Below are 19,795 nucleotides of genomic sequence, written 5' to 3' on the forward strand. Positions count from 1 at the left end.
CTTCAGATGAACCAATTTGGAAGGGATCAAAAGTTCAGCTGGGCCTCTTCTATTTTTGTGCATAATTGAGATTTAAGATTAATCATTATATGAGTGATAAATGAAGAGGCCAATTCTGAACTGCTTTGTCTGAGCACTAATGCTCAAGCCTTTCAGCAGTTAAAGCTTTTGACTACATTTTTAAAATACAGGTATGTGCATGGTGAACTATTGAATCCATTCCTGTATACTGGGTGAAGGGCTCCATTGATCCTTTGAGAAACAAAGAGAGGGGTTAGTAAAACTGCCACCTCAGACTTCCGGAGGTCTAACTTCGACCTGTTCAAGAGACTGATTAACAAAATCCCTTGGGAGGCTGCCCTGAAGGATATGGGAGTCCAGGAAGGCTGGACATACTTCAAGAGAGAAGTCTTAAAGGCACAGGAGCAGGCTGTTCCCGTGTGCCCAAAAACAAGCAGGCGGGGAAGGAGACCGGCCTGGCTAAACAGGGACCTTTGGCTGGGTCTCAAGAACAAAAGGGGAATCTATGACCTTTGGAAGAGGGGGCAGGTCTCTCATGAAGACTATAAAGATGTAGTGAAGTTATGCAGGGAGAACATTAGGAGAGCCAAAGCGCAGCTAGAGCTCAACCTGGCTACAGCTGTTAAGGATAACAAAAAATGTTTCTATAAATTCATTAACAACAAAAGGAGGATTAGGGAAAATCTCCCTCCTTTATTGGATGCAGAGGGAAACATGGTAGCTAAGGATGAGGAAAAGGCTGAGGTGCTCAACACCTACTCTGCCTCAGTCTTTAGCAGTGGAACTGGCTGTTCCCTGGACACCCAGCCTCATGAGCTGGGAGATGGGGAGGGGAAGCAGATTGAGGTGAGCACAGTTGAAGAGGAGGTGGTCAGAGACCTGCTACACCACTTGGATGCACACAAGTCTGTGGGACCGGATGGGTTACACCCAAGGGTGCTGAGGGAGTTGGCAGATGTGCTCGCTAAGTCGCTTTCCATGATTTACCTGAAGTCATGGCTAACTGGGGAGGACTTGCTGGACTGGAGGGTGGCAAATGTGACACCCATCTACAAGAGAGGCAGAAAGGAGGATCCGGGAAACTATAGACCTGTCAGTCTGACCTCAGTGCCAGGGAAGGTCATGGAGCAGGTCATCTCGGGTGCCATTAAAAGTCATATAATGGACAACCAGGGGATCAGGCCCAGTCAGCATGGGTTTATGAAAGGCAGGTCCTGCCTGACAAACCTGATCTCCTTCTACGACAGGGCGACCTGCTTATTGGATGAGGGAAAGGCTGTGGATGTTGTCTACCTTGACTTTAGTAAGGCCTTTGACACCATTTCCCACAGCATTCTCCTGGCAAAACTGACTGTTCGTGGCTTGGATGGGCACACGCTTCGCTGGGTAAAAAACTGGCTGGATGGCCGGGCCCAGAGAGTTGTGGAGAATGGAGTTAAATCTGATTGGCGGCCGGTCACGAGTGGTGTCCCCCAGGGCTCGGTTTTGGGGCCACTCCTGTTTAACATCTTTATTGATGATCTAGATGAGGGGGTCGAGTGCACCCTCAGTAAGTTTGCAGATGACACCAAGTTGGGTGGGAGTGTTGATCTGCTCGAGGGTAGGGAGGCTCTGCAGAGAGACCTGGACAGGCTGGAGCGATGGGCTGAGGCCAACTGGAGGAGTTTCAATAAGGCCAAATGCCGGGTGCTGCACTTGGGCCACAACAACCCCCAGCAGCGCTACAGGCTTGGGGAGGAGTGGCTGGAGAGCTGCCAGTCAGAGAGGGACCTGGGGGTGTTGATTGACAGTCAGCTGAACATGAGCCAGCAGTGTGCCCAGGTGGCCAAGAAGGCCAAAGGCATCCTGGCTTGTATCAGAAATAGCGTGGCCAGCAGGGACAGGGAAGTGATCTTGCCCCTGTACTCGGCACTGGTGAGGCCGCACCTCGATGACTGTGTTCAGTTTTGGGCCCCTCACTACAAAAAGGACATTGAATTACTCGAGCGTGTCCAGCTGTCCTGGTTTAACCAGGATAGGGTTAAGTTTCCCCAGCAGTGGGGGGGAGCTCTAGCCGGGTTATTCAGATACCATGCTGACGTCACATCCTGGCAGGTCACATTTTCCTGGCACAGGAGCGCGGTGCACTCGTGGTTTTGTACATCGTGCTTCAAACTGCTGGATTTGGTAGCTATTTTGCTCTGTTCATTGCTATCACTATTACTGTTATTGTTGTTTGTTGTGTTGCTATTGCACTCTTGTATTAAACCTTTCCTTATTTCAGTCTTGGAGCTTTGTATTTCACTCCCTTTGTGGGGGAGGGGTAGCAGCCGCGTGGTCTCAGACCCCGGCAGGGGCTAAACCACCACACCAGAGAAGGGCAACGAAGCTGGTGCAGGGTCTGGAGCACATGTCGTACGAGGAGCGGCTGAGGGAACTGGGTTTGTTTACTGTGGAGAAGAGGAGGCTGAGGGGAGACCTCATCGCCCTCTACAACTACCTGAAAGGAGGTTGCAGAGAGCTGGGGATGAGCCTCTTTAACCAAGTAATGAGCGATAGGACAAGAGGGAATGGCCTCAAGTTGCACCAGGGAAGGTTCAGACTGGATATTAGGAAGTATTTCTTTACAGAAGGGGTTGTTAGGCGTTGGAATGGGCTGCCCAGGGAGGTGGTGGAGTCCCCATCCCTGGAGGTGTTTAAGAGTAAAGTTGACTTAGTGCTTAGAGATATGGTGTAGTTGGGAACTGTAAGTGTTAAGTCAATGGTTGGACTGGATGATCTCCTAGGTCTTTTCCAACCTAGATGATTCTGTGATTCTGTGATTATTCTTGATTACAGTATTGTGCTAGGAACAGTATAGCTATGCTTCAGAAAATACTTCCATTAGAAGTCTCATTTTCTTCCAGATGCATATCATTTTCTTGAAATATCCTTCTGGAGAGAAATTTTTGGTACTTTGGGTAAAAATTGATATTTTTATTTTTTCACTTAGTCAAGGAGAGAAAGAGGGAGGGGAAAAGAAAGAAAATCCTTTCTTTGTATGAGCTGTTTTCAGGAGCACCATTTTGTTTTGCTGTTGTCTTGATTTTTCAGTAATGTCCCCTACACTTAGTGTTTAAAACAAATTTAGTTCAAGTGTTTTAAGCAGCACTGGTGGGGGGAGGGACACTCATGTTATTTTGGGTGTAGTGGTGTTTTCTGTCCTAGGTGTTAGACAAAGGAGCTTTGGTGGGGTTGAGGCTTTAGCACAATACAAATACTTCACCTCTACCTCCTTAGTAACACATGGGCATCATGATGAGTTCAGACAGGAACCTGAATTTGATGAAAGACTCGGGAGTATCTCCAAAATCTGGACAAATTCATCTGGGATGTAGGTGTCCACTGATTAGAACTCAGGGAATGACTTGGCTTTTCTGCTCATGCAGCTTGGATACCTTGCTGTGCAGAAGGTCCCTGCTTCTCTCATACCTTATACACTTGATGGATGCTCAGAGGCCTACTTGAAGCCTTGAGGAGGCTAACTGCCAGCAACTTTCCCTGGAGACAGTGTCCTTGGCAGACTGACTTAGAGCAAAATTCTGATAACTCTAAATCGTTTTTTGAAGCATCAACATTTCCCACTGAATCAAGGCAGAGCCCAGGGAGATTAACATTGCTCAGTCTGAGAGTACTTCTCTTAGAAGCTGAACTTGAAAGAAAAAAAAAAGGGGGGGGGGAGACTTTTTTTCTTAGAATCTTGCTATATGACATACCCTCATGTGCATGAAAAAAATAGCTTTTTTTGAACACAGCAGAGGTTTAGCCCTGTAATACACTGAGATTTTCCCACCTATTGAGAAGGATGGGCTGCCTTCTTAGCACCAAGCAATGTCTTATTTCCACTTCCCTTTCCTCCCTGAATACTTGCAGAGGCCTCAGGGGAACTAGTGGTTGTGTGAGACCATGCTTGATGACAGCAAAAGTGTCACAAGCAATCCCTCCATGGCCATGCAGGGAAGAAAAAAAAGACTTGCAAACCACTGCCTACTGTGCATGGACCATGGAGAATATGACTGCTTAGAAACTGGAGCTTTCATTTCTGTTTATCACCCAGTCAGGTGGGTATGGAAGGCATGTTCATTCCTTCATGTGGCCATCCAAAAATGTTGAATAAATTTAACTATAAGGAAACTATGTGCAAAAAAACCAACCCCAACAAGAACAAAAAAAGCACCTTGTAGTGTGGTTATGCTCAGGGTGATACTTTAATTGCAGAAAGATAAGGAGTTTGAAAGAAGCGGATCATGGCCCAAATGTGGCTGTATCCAGCTTGCACTTGTGCTGTGAGGTCTGAGCTGGCTGTGTGCAGGCTGGAAGCACTTTGGGACAGCACTGGGCTAATCTGGCCATTAAAACAAAACAAAAAAACCCTAACCCAGGAGGTGGATGCTCTGAGCAGATGGGGAGAGGGCTGCCACACCAGCTCATCCATTAACATGCAGCAACTGCTGAGCTGGGGCAGAGAAGTCCCCAGCAGGGATCTGGAAGACCCCAGTGCTGTGATCTCAAGGGGTTTGATGCCTGGAGACCCGCAGCCTGCATCACCAGGATGGTAAATAACCTGTATCCCTGCAGCTGAAGGGATTTTGCACATGACTTTGCTCAGGGATTGCAGGATCAGGCCTTGGCTGTGTACATCTTGTATCAAGGGGTGATGAAAGGCACTACAGGAGAGGGAGGTTGGAAACTGGTGGGAGAAGGGTTCCAGTGCTGGCAGTGCCATTGTTCTCATGGCCAATGCTTGTGTCTCATGGCAGTTACAGAGATTTTTTGGGGGAAGATAGGAGGAAACAGCAAATTGAAACTCAAATGGAGCTGAAGCTGGTCCACCTGTGGGTTTCCCTGGGAGAGAGGAGCATGCAGGTACCTTCTGCATGTAATTCCAGAACTGTTGAGAGCTGTGGCAGTGGCTTAAAAAAAGTGATTGTCATATTTAAATGATTCTGGTGGTTTTGATATTTCAGATTTAGGCTGTTTGATTGCCTGTTGTTCTGATCAGCACAAACTCCAGAAAAGCAGCTACCAGCAGCAGGGAACAACACATTTAAATCAGTGGGGCAGCTTTTCAGCTGGCATCACTCCACTGTCCTCTGTGGATTTTTGCCAGGAGAGTTTGGCTCAATGTATACATTTCCCTTGTGCATGGGAGCAGCATCATTATTTGAGTTTGCCACCTTATGGATGCAGGGCATATATACGGGCCCCACAGACCTGGATATAAACTGAGCATAACCTGATCTGTAGGTGCCATGCTTGTGTGTCTGGTGGGTGGGAGCAGTTGTCCTGCATCTCATGGAGTAGCACCTGAATTTATCTTTCCCCCTGAGGAGGACCAAACTCTATCAGGACTTGAAAAATCACTTCAGTTGTTTGCATAATAATTTCAGCCACATCTCCAGTAGTCCCCAGTGCTTTGAATACCACTTCAGCATTCTTGCAGGAGTTTCAATACACATATCACAGAGGGCGAGTAATGAAAACATGGAAGCAATTTAAGTAACAGCATGTAGGTATACAAAGGACTGGTAATGCTAGCAATGTAAAAAGGGGCTGTGAACTAGGGATGTAGCATTTATTCAGTGGCCACTTAGGGAGGAAGAAGATATGCCTGTTCCTAAGCTTTCCACTGCTCTGCGAGTTAGGCAACAGGGGCTAGTGCCTGATTTCTAAAGCTGTGGCCCAGGGAGCGGGGGTGATTGGAAGGGGGTTCTGTGGAGAGCCATGCTGCTCATGTGCCGAGGCCTGGGTTTTTTGCCTTTGATTCCAGATGCTACACTGTATTAAAAGATGTAAACATACATTAAATACTTTCCTCATGTTGCTTTTCTGTGTGAGCAATCGCCCCAGGGATGTTATTCAATCATGAATGGGAGGGGAGGGAATCCAGGAGAGGATCTCACTGGGTGCGGTTGCTGATGCCCCAGAGCAGGGAGTGAGAGAGCATCAGTGTTGGGAACCTCTGCTCTGCCAGCTTGGCTGCAACCCAACAACTTTTGGGATTTCTTTTAAGTCATGACCGTGCCAAGTTTCACATAGGCTTCCCCTTCTTGAAAATAAGAGTGAAGGTAGTTTCCTAACCCCTTTCCCAGGGCTGCTCAGATAGTGAATTGTAGCCTGGGCTGTCCATGTTGCCACTGTGCGGCAGTTGGAAAGTGCACAAATGTTCTGTAAGTATTTGCTCTTATTTCAACCCTTTGGCACCTGGGGATGGAGTGGGCTCAATCCTTGCCACTTCTAAACCCGCAAATGGCTCCATTTCATTTAGTCTGATTGGAGAGGGAGGGAAGAAAAAAAACAGGAGCCCAAAGGATGTCCTGCTGGCATGTTAGCAAGCCCTGCAGCTGCTCTTCTCCCACATGCAGCAGGGTTGCTCAAGTGCAGCATCCTCAGCATCACTAAAGGTGCCTTTTCCTTCAGATAAGGAAACATGCTGTCAGTCTGGAAAGGCACTGAAAGCATGGCACCAAATGCAACGAAGCAATCCATCAGCATTCCCTGCCTGTCATGTAGCATTTAACAAGCCTCAGATGAGCAGTATTTCCCTGGTTTTGTTTTATGTCCTTTTTTTTCTCCCCTCCTTGCATTTGCCGCTCTGTCTATTTTCTTGTGTCTGCAAATACTTCATTATTTTCCACCCCCTTCTTTCTTTAAGCATAGCCTGACAAAGTTTCTTTAGAGCTTCCATCATATGCATAATGTCCTGCTTCGGGGGATGTAAACTCATTTTTTTGTAATTATTATTGCACTGGGGTTTTTTGAGAGCTTGGTATGGGTGAATGCATTTTATTGCTGAGAGATAAGTGGCGGCAAGTCAACTGGAAGTAAAGCTTTCTTGTGTGCAGTCAGAGGAAACTCTATTCTTGGATTTTCTTGCAACATTTTTTTTTCCTTTGAGTTCTTGCAGGTATTTGCCATTTCTCTGCAGGAAGCAGTTCTGTCACTTTTTCCCTTGAGATACAATTAATTGTCTTCCTTTCCTCTGCCTCACACATGCAACTTTCTCCTTCAGTTTGCCTTTCCTTGAGGACTGTTATTCACATGCTTTCCCCTTTGCACCCCTCCTCCTTCCAGAAGATCAAGAACACTTCCCTCCCTCCCCCCCCCCCCCCCCCTTCCCCCTTCTTTGCATTGCTGACTGCACATTGCACTTTCCCTCCAGGTTCTCATGTGCATCTGCAGCTCTTGTTGGATTACTCCTGTGCTGGACTCCTCGGTGATTTGTGTGCATGATCATCCAAATGCTCATAGTGCATGCTTATTCCTCTTGGCTAAGGGCATCCCCGTGTGAGATGTCCCCGGAGTTGGCTCTTCCTGTTGCAATCCCAAACGTGGCTCAGGGAGTTGACGTAAGTGCTTGCTCCCTGTGCTGTGTGTGGCTTAACAAGGAGGAGAAGGCACTTGCACATTTGTGGTGGTACCTGCTTGAAATGGCAGGCTTTGATTTACAGCTGCTTTTTCTTTTTTTTTTACAAAGGAAGTAGCCTCCATAGCCTCTTCAGCCTGGACTTGTTTCTGTGCTGGTTTGGTCCCCACTCTTGCTTAGCAAAGCCTTGAGGCTGCTCTAAATGATGCTCGTGGCAGGTACCTGAAGCTCATGCCAGTAGTGTAGACCTCAGCCTCTGCCCAGGTTATGGAATAATGGTAGAGCCCCAGAAGTGCCAGCACACTGGGGAAGTCTCCTTCTAGTTGTGTTTAAGGTGAAACTGGCTTTTGAGCAGCTGAGGGACCAATTTGGAGCTGCTCTAACAGGCACGAGGCTCCTGGCATTTTTACAGTCTTTCTACACAAACATATGGCTGCAAAGCTACACAAACTCTCAACTCTTTGATATTCATCCCAGGTTTCTTTTTGGCTAGCTTTTCTTTCTACCGCGTTGTTGAAGGCACAAATGAAACAGCTGCAGTTTGGTGCCATCTCACCACAACTACCTCAGTCTCCCTCCAAAAAGAGAGCAGGAATGAATTTCTTCGTAAAAACTTCAGAGCTTAAGAAACCAGTTTTGCTATGAGCTGAGAACCACTCAGGCCCAGGTTCATCTTGGTCCTTGAAGGCACCTGAGGTGCCCAGACTGGGAGCGGAGTCCTCTTAGGGGCCTCCATGTAGTCACCTGGAGGAGACTGGTCCCTCCTGAAGGTGGTTCAGTCCTCCCTGTGAAGAGCAGGAAGGGCTGGATCCCGGCTCTTGCCCTTCCTTCTCCTTCTCCAAAGCCTACTGGAGCAGTATCCACCTTACATCATGTCATGGATATTTTGTGACAGGAATAAGGCAGAATTTCTTTTCCAGCTTGGTGTTCTGCCTGAGTTGGCTGATGCCCATCCCTCACTGTCTGTCTGCTCCCAAAGAATTGTGTATCTGTTTTTTTTCATGTAGTCAAGTATTTCTTAAAGAAGCAAACATCTGGCAGTGAAGGGATGGGCTGGGGAAATCTAAGCAGGCTTTTATTGCTTAACACAGAGTGCCAAACGAGGAAGACTTGCTGTATCTGATTAGCTGCCATATGACCAGGGCTTGTGGAGGCCGTCCGTGTCAAGGACAGGTTTTGTTTTGCAGCAGTCACTCCCATGGCTGAGTTTTGATGGCCCTCTGTGACATTTCCTTGTTTGCTTGTGCTGTGCCTCTGTTTTCAAACTGTGACAAAATGTCCCTAGTGCTGGTTTTGGGGTTGGGGAGACGCTTCAGGGAAGCAACTGCATAAGCAACTGGGACCAGTGCAGGGAAGCTGGGGGTCCAGCTGGAGGTCCTGCAGTCCCCACCACCGAACCATGGGAGGGGATGGGTGCTGCTACTGGCAACCTTGTAAAGGCTTGGCCAAGTCAGTGCATGCTGACATGTTTCAAAAGCACCGTGGCCTCCTGGCTAACAAAGGTGTGCTGGAGATGCAATGCGCTGACATGTGAACCTAGAGCTGCAAACCTCTGTACTGGTTGTGTCTTCATTTGCAGAGGTTTTTCACACCCACACACACCCCCCAGCCCCCTCAGGTCAGGTCTAATTCTTCACATGCTTCATTCCCAGATGGGCTTCTCACTGCCCACGTTCCCCTGCATAGTTAGTGGGACTGCGTGATGGACTCATCTTGAGTTCATTTGAATGGAAAGAGGAGCTTTACCTGATGCCCTCAGCTTGTCTTTTCCTTTCTTTTTCTAAGAGCACTGAAACTTGTGAAAGTTGGTTTCTGACCACTTTCCTCTTATGTGGCTTCTCTAGTGTCTAATGATGAGTGAACTTGCTGGCCAAGCCCTCTTTGGGAACCCCTCAGGGGTCCCTTTCTTCTGGCCAGCAAACAATTTGAACAAAACTTTTTTGAATATCGTATCTCAAAGATTTCTGTTCTTACATTAAGTTTGATCAAAATTGGTCAAAATATTCCAAAAACATTGAGGAGAGGATCATGCAGGCAGGTAAGGAGTTGATTGGTGTGTGCATTCACATACATACAAATGCAAACACAGTGTGATCATGTTAGCCTTGTTTCCTTAGGAAAGCAGTCTAAAAATATCCAGAGTAAACATGCATTATTTTTGTTTTTTAACACTGAGACTTTCCAACTCTTGAACCTTAAAATGATTCCATTTGATACGTGACCCTCAAGGACAAGTCTAGTTAGCTGTGTTTTCATAAGAGTGTTATTTTCCATTTCCTGCCATGACCTCTAACATGAATTAGACCAGTGGCTATTGGCTCCTTCATTTCAGGACATGAAGTGCAGTTTCTCATGGCACTCTGTCTCACCTGGGTGGCAAGATCTGTAGAGAGAGATGGTATCTTTTATTGACATGTGTTACAACAACTCTACCACTATAAACCTGGGTGGTTCACTGAAGAATTTCAGTACTTCAAAGCATTGTAGCTTGGTGTGAGCCACTCTCCATCTCCAAGGCTGAAAGATGAGAATCAGCCCTGAGGGGATTTGCGGGTAATTTTGCCTTGCCCAATGCTCTTGGGACAAATGCAGTGGCACAAGCAAATAAGTGGATGTTCATATGTGTCGCCACTGATCACACCTTTGCTTCACCATGGGGCAATGTCACTGGTTCCCCACCAGTGCTTCTGTGAAAACACACTTCTGTAACATGCTTGGCAAGCATTTCCCAGGAGGATATGTAGGAAATAGTTTCCTCATACCCTTGAGGTAGAGCCTACACTGTAATTTCTAAATGGAGTTTTATTTCAGTAGTCTCCCCTGTGCCTCAGTATGTGCTAAAATATATATGCTGGCCTGGGTAGCTTCACCTAAATTTTACTTGCTGTATTCCCAGGTGGATAACTTGATGAAAGCTCACCCTTAAGAATAAGAAAAATAGACCTGAGGCAGATATTTTTCCACTGGGGAGCAGCAGCACCAACAGGGGCTTGACCAACCCTCATTTCTGCCTCCCACCAAAGTCTTTTCAGCTGCAGGGACAGTCCCTACATCAGTATCCTGCCTAATTTGTATTAGTGGGGACATTGAAGGCACTTGTTTTGTTGTATCTTCCACTGGGAACTAATGGTACTGGATTGATGGCGTGTTTTACTTCTTATACCACATGTATGTGCAGGTTAGATGGGGATAATTAATGTCTTGCCTAGTTTCTGATGTTGCATTCACCAGCACTCAGCTGAGTACTCTTCCCAAAGACAGCCTCTCACTTTCCATGGGATACTTTTCTTCAATATTTTATGTAATCATTAGGACAGTTTCCCTCCAGCCTTTTCTCTCTCTTGTCTTAATTTCATTACATTACTTGTAATTATATCCCTGATTTGAAGGAGAGGTGGGGGGGAAAGTCTGTTTCCTTCTGTGACTACAACACAGAGATTGCAAGAGGAACTGGAAAGAGCATGATGGGGAGGGATCAATCTATCCTTAGGTCATTGACTCTGGGCATGGGCAGGAGCTGCTATTAGTCACTCGGGGACAGCAACTGCCAACATGCTTCATGGGAATTTGTGAAGCATAGGGAATCTGTGAAGCACAGAGCAGTTCTGTGGGAGGGCAGCACATCTTTCCCTGCTCCCTGTGCTTTGGTTGGCAGATGTGGCGTGTAACCAAGTCATGCAACTTGGGTCCTTGGGATGTGGAGCCCTTGGGTCTGCTTGGGGCACCCTTGAAAAGAGTGGGGATTTGGCTGTTGATGTCATCTAGAGGGAAGAGGAGGTTTTAAAGAAAAGGGAGGATAGCTTGTGATGGACAGACAGATCCTTAACCTGAAGCATTTGAGTGCGATAGAAGGAGTGACAGTGACTTACCCTTGGCTTTCTGCATCTGCAGGAGTTCATGTTAGTGATGTGTATGTAAGACTTTGATATAGGACAGTTGCTAATTACTAAATAAGCCTTCTACTATTACATTGTGAATTTGGCTGCTGAACTTCACTTCCACCTGTGAAGATGTTGGCATAGAAGATTGTCCTAAGGTGCTGAAAAGGTGGGATGGAAATGTACAGAAACCCTGTCTTTTTTCAGTGTATCTGGCCTGATTTAAGCTAATATAACTTAGCATGGGCCTGTGGGGTACAGCAGCTGCATGGTGGAGATATAAGTCAACTCAGTCCATCTTGGCCACATGGTTTAATAGGCCTATGTGAAATCCCTGGGTCAGAAGCCAGCCACCGTGCCCATCTTTGTCACATCTCAGTGATGTGTATCTTGGCAGGTTTATCTTTTTGTTCCCTCCCCGTCATGGAAAGAACCATCTGCCAGGTTGGCTTTCAGAATTTTGGAAATTACCAATTTCCTTTTGTTGCGAGAGGAGCAGGGGGACATAGGACAGAAGGGGGAAGGAGGGCCTGACCTAAAACCAAGCCAGTATTTGCAGGGGTTTTAGAATAGCTCGTATCATGTTTCCTACTCCCCAAGGAAGGGTTGTCCTCTTTCTTCTTTGCTCTTTGATTCAATTTCCTGCCACTCTGCGAGCAAGTCAGAAGCTGCAGCTATTGCTGTCATCTGAGAAAGGGAGTCCCCTTGTTTAAAACCCATGTGTTAATCCCTGGTTAGAAAAAGTTGAAATGCTTTATGGTCTCCTTATAGTCGCCATTGCTTGCCTGCATCTTTGCTGCCTACCTGCAGTCTTGACACTTGTGAGAAAATACAGATAGGTGTTGACCCTTGTGGTGGTTTGACCTTGGCTAAATGCCAGGTACCCACCAAGTCACTCTATCACTTCCCCCCCTTTCCCTTTTTTTCTCAACAGGGCAAAGAGGGGAAAAAATATAAGATAGGAAAAAAACCAACCAACTCTTGTGGGTAAAACAAAAGCAGTTTTAATATAAGCAAAGCGAAGCAAAGGTCCGCGTGCGGAAGCAAAAAAAAGAAAACAGAGTTATTCTCTACTTCCCATGAACAGGCGATGTCGGGCCTTCTCAGGAAGCAGGGCTCCAATACGTGTAGTGGTTGCCTCGGAGGACCAAGGGTGACCCCACCCCCTTCCTCCTTTCTCCCAGCTTTATACTGAGCAGACGTCATATGGTCTGGAATATCCCTTTGGTCAGTTGGGGTCAGCTGTCCTGGTTGTGTCCCCTCCCAAGATCTTGCCCACCCCGTCCCACTGTGGAGGGGAAATGTCAGAAAGAGCCTTGGTGCTGTGTAAGCACTACTCAGCAGTAGCCACAACACCAGTGTGCTATCAACACCCTGCCAGCTCCCAGCATAAAACACAGCACCATGAGGGCTGCTACAGGGGAAAACCAATTCCGGCTCAGCCAGACCCGGTACAGTCTCCACCCCTTATTCCATACCATTTACGTCATGCCCAGGTCCCACATAACACTCATTTATCCATTCCGTAAGCTTTCTTCACTCCTCCAGATGTTCAGTGACTTGGCTGCCATCTGTCAAGATGGATGTTCAGGACAGGAGCAGTATGTTTGACTGTTGGACTCCAGCACCGGCTAGGTTTGGGTCATCATCGCACGTATCTGGTTCACTCTTCGTCGTTCCTACTTCCTCCATCACTTCCTGCAACATACAACTCAACCCACAGATTATTTCCCCCCCAAGGTTAAATCTCCTTGAGGCACACACTGAGTAGCCCCATCCTCCCGCATTACCCACCAAGTACATCCAGGTCCCTGAGCAAAAACAATCCCACGAGTGGGCTTGCCTTTTCCCAAGGGAGGAGCAATCCACACTGCCTTCCCCAGCCATTTCCCTGTGTGTACTACAGGGACCTTATCTCCTCCCACAGTATGAAGGGGTTTTGTTTGGGCAGGACCAGGACGGTTAACAGATCCTCTGGTGTTAATTAGCCAAGTGGCTTCTGCTAAATTTATATCCCAGTGCTTCCATCCCCCATTGTCCAATGCTCTCAACATAGTCTTCAACAGTCCATTGTATCTTTCAATCTTTCCAGATGCTTGTGGGTAATAAGGGATGTGATACACCCACTCAATGCCGTGTTTCTTTGCCCAGGAGTTTATGAGATTATTTCGAAAATGGGTTCCATTGTCTGATTCGATTCTTTCAGGAGTACCATGTCGCCATAAAATTTGCCTTTCAAGACCTAAGATGGTATTTCGGGCAGTGGCATGATTTACAGGGTACGTTTCGAGCCAACCAGTAGTTGCTTCCACCATGGTATGTAGCGCTTGCCTTGGCGTGTTCGTGGCAATGGTCCAATATAGTCAATTTGCCAGGCCTCACCATATCGAAAACTCAGCCATCGCCCTCTGTTCCAGGGAGACTTTACTCGTGTGGCTCGCTTGATTGCAGCACATGTTTCGCATTCATGAGTGACCTGTGAGATGGCCTCCATGGTCAGGTCCACCCCTCGATCACGAGCCCATCTGTACGTTGCATCTCTCCCGAGATGCCTGGATGTTTCGTGGGCCTATCGAGCTACAAATAGCTCACCCTTGCACTCCCAGTCCAGGTCCAGCCGAGCTACTTCAATTTTGGCAGCCTTGTCTACTTGCTCATTGTTTTGATGTTCTTCGGTGGCACGGCTTTTGGGCACGTGGGCATCTACATGACGTACCTTTAGAGCCACGTTTTCCACTCGGGCAGCGATGTCCTGCCACGATGCAGCAGCCCAGATGGGTTTACCTCTGCGCTGCCAATTGGTCTTCTTCCACTCCTGTAGCCACCCCCACAGGGCGTTAGCCACCATCCAGGAGTCAGTGTAGAGATACAGTACGGGCCACTTTTCTCGTTCAGCAATCTTTAGGGCTAGCTGGATCGCTTTTACTTCTGCAAACTGACTTGACTCGCCCTCTCCTTCAGTGGCCTCAACGACTTGTCTTGTGGGACTCCACACAGCAGCTTTCCACTTCCGATGGTTTCCTACCACACGACAGGATCCATCAGTAAACAGAGCATACCGCCTTTCATCTTCTGGTAACTCGTTATATGGCGGTGCCTCTTGGGCACGAGCCACCTCCTCAGGCAGTGCTCCAAAATCTCTACCTTCTGGCCAGTCCATGATCTCTTCCAGGATCCCTGGACGGTTGGGTTTTCCCAGTCGAGCTCGTTGCGTGATTAACGCTACCCATTTACTCCAGGTAGCACTGGTTGCATGGTGTGTAGAAGGGATGTTTCCTTTGAACATCCAATGTAGTACAGGCAATCGCGGTGCCAAGAGGAGCTGTGCTTCTGTACCAACAACTTCTGAAGCGGCTCGAATCCCCTCATATGCTGCTAGTATCTCCTTTTTAGTTGGAGTGTAGTGGGCTTCTGATCCTCCATATCCCTGGCTCCGAAATCCTAATGGTCGACCTCGAGTTTCACCTGGTATCTTCTGCCAGAGGCTCCATGTGAGGCCATGCTCCCCAGTTGATGTGTAAAGTACATTTTGCACAGCTGGTCCTGGCCGAACAGGCCCAAGAGCTACCGCCCGAGCTACCTCCTGTTTGATGTGCTCAAAGGCTTGTTGTTGCTCAAGACCCCACTCAAAATGGTTCTTCTTTCGGGTTACTTGATAGAGAGGGCTCACCAGCTGACTGTAACCTGGAATGTGCATCCTCCAAAATCCCACAAGTCCTAAGAAAGCTTGTGTTTCTTTCTTGTTGGTCGGTGGAGACATAGCTGCTATCTTGTTGACAACCTCCATAGGCACATGGCGGCGTCCATCTTGCCATTTTATGCCCAAGAACTGAATCTCCTGTGCTGGTCCCTTGACCTTGCTTTTCTTTATGGCAAACCCAGCTCTCAGAAGAATCTCAATTACTCTTTGTCCTTTCTTGAACACTTCTTCTGCCTCGTTGCCCCACACCATGATGTCATCGATGTACTGTAGATGTTCAGGGCATCACCCTTTTCCAGTGCAGTTTGAATTAGTCCATGACAAATAGTGGGGCTGTGCTTCCACCCCTGGGGTAGTCGATTCCAGGTATATTGGACACCCCTCCACGTGAAAGCAAACTGTGGCCTGCACTCTTCTGCCAAAGGAATTGAAAAGAATGCATTGGTGATGTCGATTGTGGCGTACCACTTGGCTGCCTTTGACTCCAGTTCATATTGGAGCTCTAACATATCTGGTACAGCAGCACTCAGTGGTGGCGTCACTTCGTTCAGGCCACGATAGTCTACTGTCAACCTCCACCCTCCGTCAGACTTTTGCACTAGCCATATTGGGCTATTGAAAGGCGAATGTGTCTTACTGATGACACCTTGGGTCTCCAGTTGACGGATCAGTTCTTGGATGGGAGCCAGAGAGTCTCGGTTCGTGCGATACTGCCGTCGGTGCACGGTCCTCATAGCAATTGGCACCTGTTGTTCTTCAACTCGCAACAGTCCTACAACAAAAGGATCTTCCGAGAGGCCAGGCAGATTAGACAACTGTTTGACCTTCTCTGTGTTCACACTGGCCACACCAAAAGCCCATCGGTATCCTTTTGGGTCTTTGAAATACCCCCTCTTGAGGTAGTCAGTGCCCAAGATACAAGGGGCTTCTGGGCCAGTTACAATGGGATGTTTTTCCCACTTGTCCCCGGTCAAGCTAACCTCGTCCTCCAGTACTGACAGTTCTTGACATCCGCCTGTCACTCCTGAGATCCAGATAGGTTCTGCCCCTCTATAACTTGATGGCATTAATGTACACTGTGCCCCGGTGTCGATTAAAGCCTGGTACTTCTGTGGATTTGATGTGCCAGGCCATCGAATCCACACTGTCCAATACACCCGATCATCCCTTTCCTCCTCCTGGCTGGAGGCAGGGGCCCTCTATTCCTGTTCTTGGTCAGAGTATTCACTGTTTGACCCTTGCCGTGCCAGGCCGGAAACTCCTTCATCAGGGCCAAGGGCGGTGATCTCAGTCTTCCTGTATCTGGGAGATCGCTGATTACTTTCTTGCGGTTTCACACCAGCTACATTAACAACCTTCTTGGATGTCTTCTTCTTGGCAGGGGCCTTTCCTCGCAATTCCTGTACACGAGCTTCCAACTTGAAGGTGGGTTGACCATCCCACTTCCTCATGTCCTCCCCCTGGTCACGCAGGAAGAACCAAAGTTCGCCACGTGTCATGCGCCTGGGTTTCCCTTTCCCTCTGACTGGGGTGGAAGAGAACCGATTTCTTGGGGTGCTCCTGACATCCAGGGCACTCTCCCGTAGAGATGAGGAGGTACCAAGACTCTCTTCAAAGTTCTGAAGCCAGGAAGAGACTGCCTCCACAGTTGGTGTACATCTTAGTCCTTCTCCCATATCCATTTCTGGGTAGTACATCGCAGCCAAGCCGGCAGAATACGAGGATGGTGCACCTTTAATCACCTTCCTCCACATGGCCCGTGTGCACAGGACATCCTCTGGATTTTTAGGGGCTTCATCATTATCTGGATCACCATAGATGACTTCCAGCACTGCTAGTTCTCTCAGGTACTGGACACCTTCATCCGCAGTAGCCCACTTCCCTGGGGAGTTGTCCATAAGATCTTCCTGGAAAGGATATCTTGCTTTAACACTTGAAAGGAGCCGTCTCCACAGACTGCAAATTGCTGTCTCTTTTCCAATTCCCCTTTCAATTCCTCGATCTCTAGCAAGGGAACCCAGCTGTTGGGCTTCCTTACCTTCCAGTTGTTGAGCATCAGCCCCATTATCCCGGCATCGAAGCAGCCAGGCAGCAATCCGCTCACCCGGCTGGCGGCTATAGTCTTTCCGCAGACCTCGCAGTTCTGATGACGTCAGGGACCGGGTAGTTTCCGCCTCCTGTTTGAGTTCTGTTATTCCCTCTTCTGACCCCTTTGCTGAAGGACCCGCTTCTTCCTCTTCTTTCTCCTCCCTTATTAATCGAGGGTATGGACCTGTTGTTCTCCTTGTCCACTGTTTCTTTTTTACTACTGGGGCAATCTCTGCTGTTATTGTTTTTGTTTGAGTTCCCATCTCCACCACAGTCCTTTGAGAGCACTGAACTGCAGCTCGATAAGCACAGGCCAGGCCCCAGTACAGCGCTAGGAGTTGCTGATTTTCACTGGGATAGGCAAGGCACCCTTCTATCAGGTGTTGTGTCAATTTTGCGGGGTTGCTTGCCTGTTCAGGGGTAAGATCCCAGGCTACAGGAGGTGATAACCATCCTAGGAATCTGCCCAAATCCTTCCACTCCCCCTGCCACCCAGGGACAGGCCGCCTCAGGGCACATTTTGGTATTGGCTCACCCAAAATTTGCCTTCTCTTACACCAAAAACCTAACGAGCTCCACACAGCCCACAATAGGCGAACAGCATTAATGAACAGTATCAAAGAGCTAACATAAGGATGAATAAGTACTTCGGGAGCTTGCAGAATAAAACCACTCATGATGTTCCCAATTTCTTCCAGCATGTTCCCGAGCTTAGCAAAATAAAGATAAGCAGAGCAATAAACAAACCCGTGACCAGCACAAGAGCTTGTCGCTTACTAACTGCTATAGCTATAGCACAATTAATATAAAACTGCCGTTGTCCCGCCCCACGTTGGGCGCCAAAAAAGACTGTGGTGGTTTGACCTTGGCTAAATGCCAGGTACCCACCAAGTCGCTCTATCACTTCCCCCCCTTCCCCTTTTTTTTCTCAACAGGGCAAAGAGGGGAAAGAAAATAAGATAGGAAAAAACCCCGAACCCTTGTGGGTAAAACAACAGCAGTTTTAATATAAGAAAAGCGAAGCAAAGGTCCGTGTGTGGAAGCAAAAAAAGAAAACAGATTTATTCTTTACTTCCCATGAACAGGCGATGTCGGGCCTTCTCAGGAAGCAGGGCTCCCATACGCGTAGTGGTTGCCTCGGAGGACCAAGGGTGACCCCACCCCCTTCCTCCTTTCTCCCAGCTTTATACTGAGCAGACGTCATATGGTCTGGAATATCCCTTTGGTCAGTTCGGGTCAGCTGTCCTGGTTGTGTCCCCTCCCAAGATCTTGCCCACCCCGTCCCACTGTGGGGGGGGAAATGTCAGAAAGAGCCTTGGTGCTGTGTAAGCACTACTCAGCAGTAGCCACAACACCAGTGTGCTATCAACACCCTGCCAGCTCCCAACATAAAACACAGCACCATGAGGGCTGCTACAGGGGAAAACCAATTCTGGCTCAGCCAGATCCAATACAACCCTAAACAGACTCTACAAGGAGCACAGGTAGGATAAAGGTCCATAAATAAATAAACAAAACCAAAGACTGGACAAAGCAACCGAATCTATTTTTTGAGAGTGGGGAAGGATTTGGAAAGGTCATCAAGTGTGTTGTGAGGTCTGGGGAAAAATTATGGTAGACTTTGGGAGTAAGAGAACCCATTTTTGTCCTGGTTGCTGGGCACAGATGGGTAGTAATGTTTACTCACGGGGGCTGTGCTTTGTTTCCAAAGAAAAGCCAGCAGCCCAGTGGGAGAGGAATTTAAACAGTGATGTAGGGAGAAAGGAGGATTTTGGCTCTGCCAGATGGAGACTGCCATGCAGGTAGCACTGGCGAAGGTCTGATGCATAAATTGGATGCCTGAGGGACTCAGGAAGTTTATCATCAGGTGTGATGCCACAACGTTGAAGGGTGATTGCAAAGGGTGGCCTGAGGTTGAAAGGGGAGAGGAGGAAAGAGTTTTGATTTTGATCATGGCTTTTTCTCAAAAAATACCCTCCTGTCTTTCCTAGTGGAACAAGAAAATTAATCACCACAGAGATAGGGAGAAAGGAGTTAGATGATGGATGATACGGACAGAAAATTGAAAGCAGTGCCCTGGAACTATCATGTCTGAATACTACCAAAGAGCAGATTTTCAGCACTTTCCTAAGGCCTTCCCCAGTTTGCAAGCAGAAAATTGAGGCAGACAGAGGTGTCTCACCCAGGGCCGCTGGAGAAGGCATCCCACCTTCTGCTGCTCCAACTGCAGCAAAGATCCCTGCGCCCACCCCCATGCCTTGGTGCATCTATCAGGCTCCCAACACCACCCAGCTCTCCCCATCCATGGGCTGCAAGAAACAACCGGGGTCCCTGTGGGTCTTCCCTGCCACCCTTTTCCAGATGTGATAGTGGGGGCAGACCAGCAATGCCCACCCACCGTGGCATCCCATGGCATGGGGTGGGCTGGCAGGTGGCCCAAAGCTCTCTCACGCAGGTTCCTTCCCAGCAGATTACCCACAATCTCTGCTCCTCGTTTTGGGTGGTGGGAAGGAGATGGCAGCTGTTTTCTGTCCCCCACCCTGCTCCAGTCCTTTCCCTGCAGTAGCCCCTCATTAATAAAGAGGCATAATTGGGAGCCCTCCCTCAGTCCTTTCTGGTGTGAGGCCGTTCGTGTGCTGGAGGAGGGGCAGATCCAGCACTGGGGGGGGTTGGCAGTGGGGAAGAGAGACAGGGAAAACTCTTTTGTTTGTTCAAGTAATTTAG

General features: G+C 48.1%; 1 protein-coding gene across 1 annotated transcript in view; it reads left to right on the top strand.

The window, feature by feature from the left end:
• The window catches only part of LOC141917814 (SET-binding protein-like), a 353,444-nt gene that overhangs the window by 27,113 nt on the left and 306,536 nt on the right, over window positions 1-19,795 (top strand). The gene's annotated exons all lie outside the window — the stretch shown is intronic.

This window comes from Strix aluco, chromosome W (genome assembly GCF_031877795.1).
Source record: "Strix aluco isolate bStrAlu1 chromosome W, bStrAlu1.hap1, whole genome shotgun sequence".
In the NCBI taxonomy this organism is placed as follows: Eukaryota; Metazoa; Chordata; class Aves; order Strigiformes; family Strigidae; genus Strix; species Strix aluco.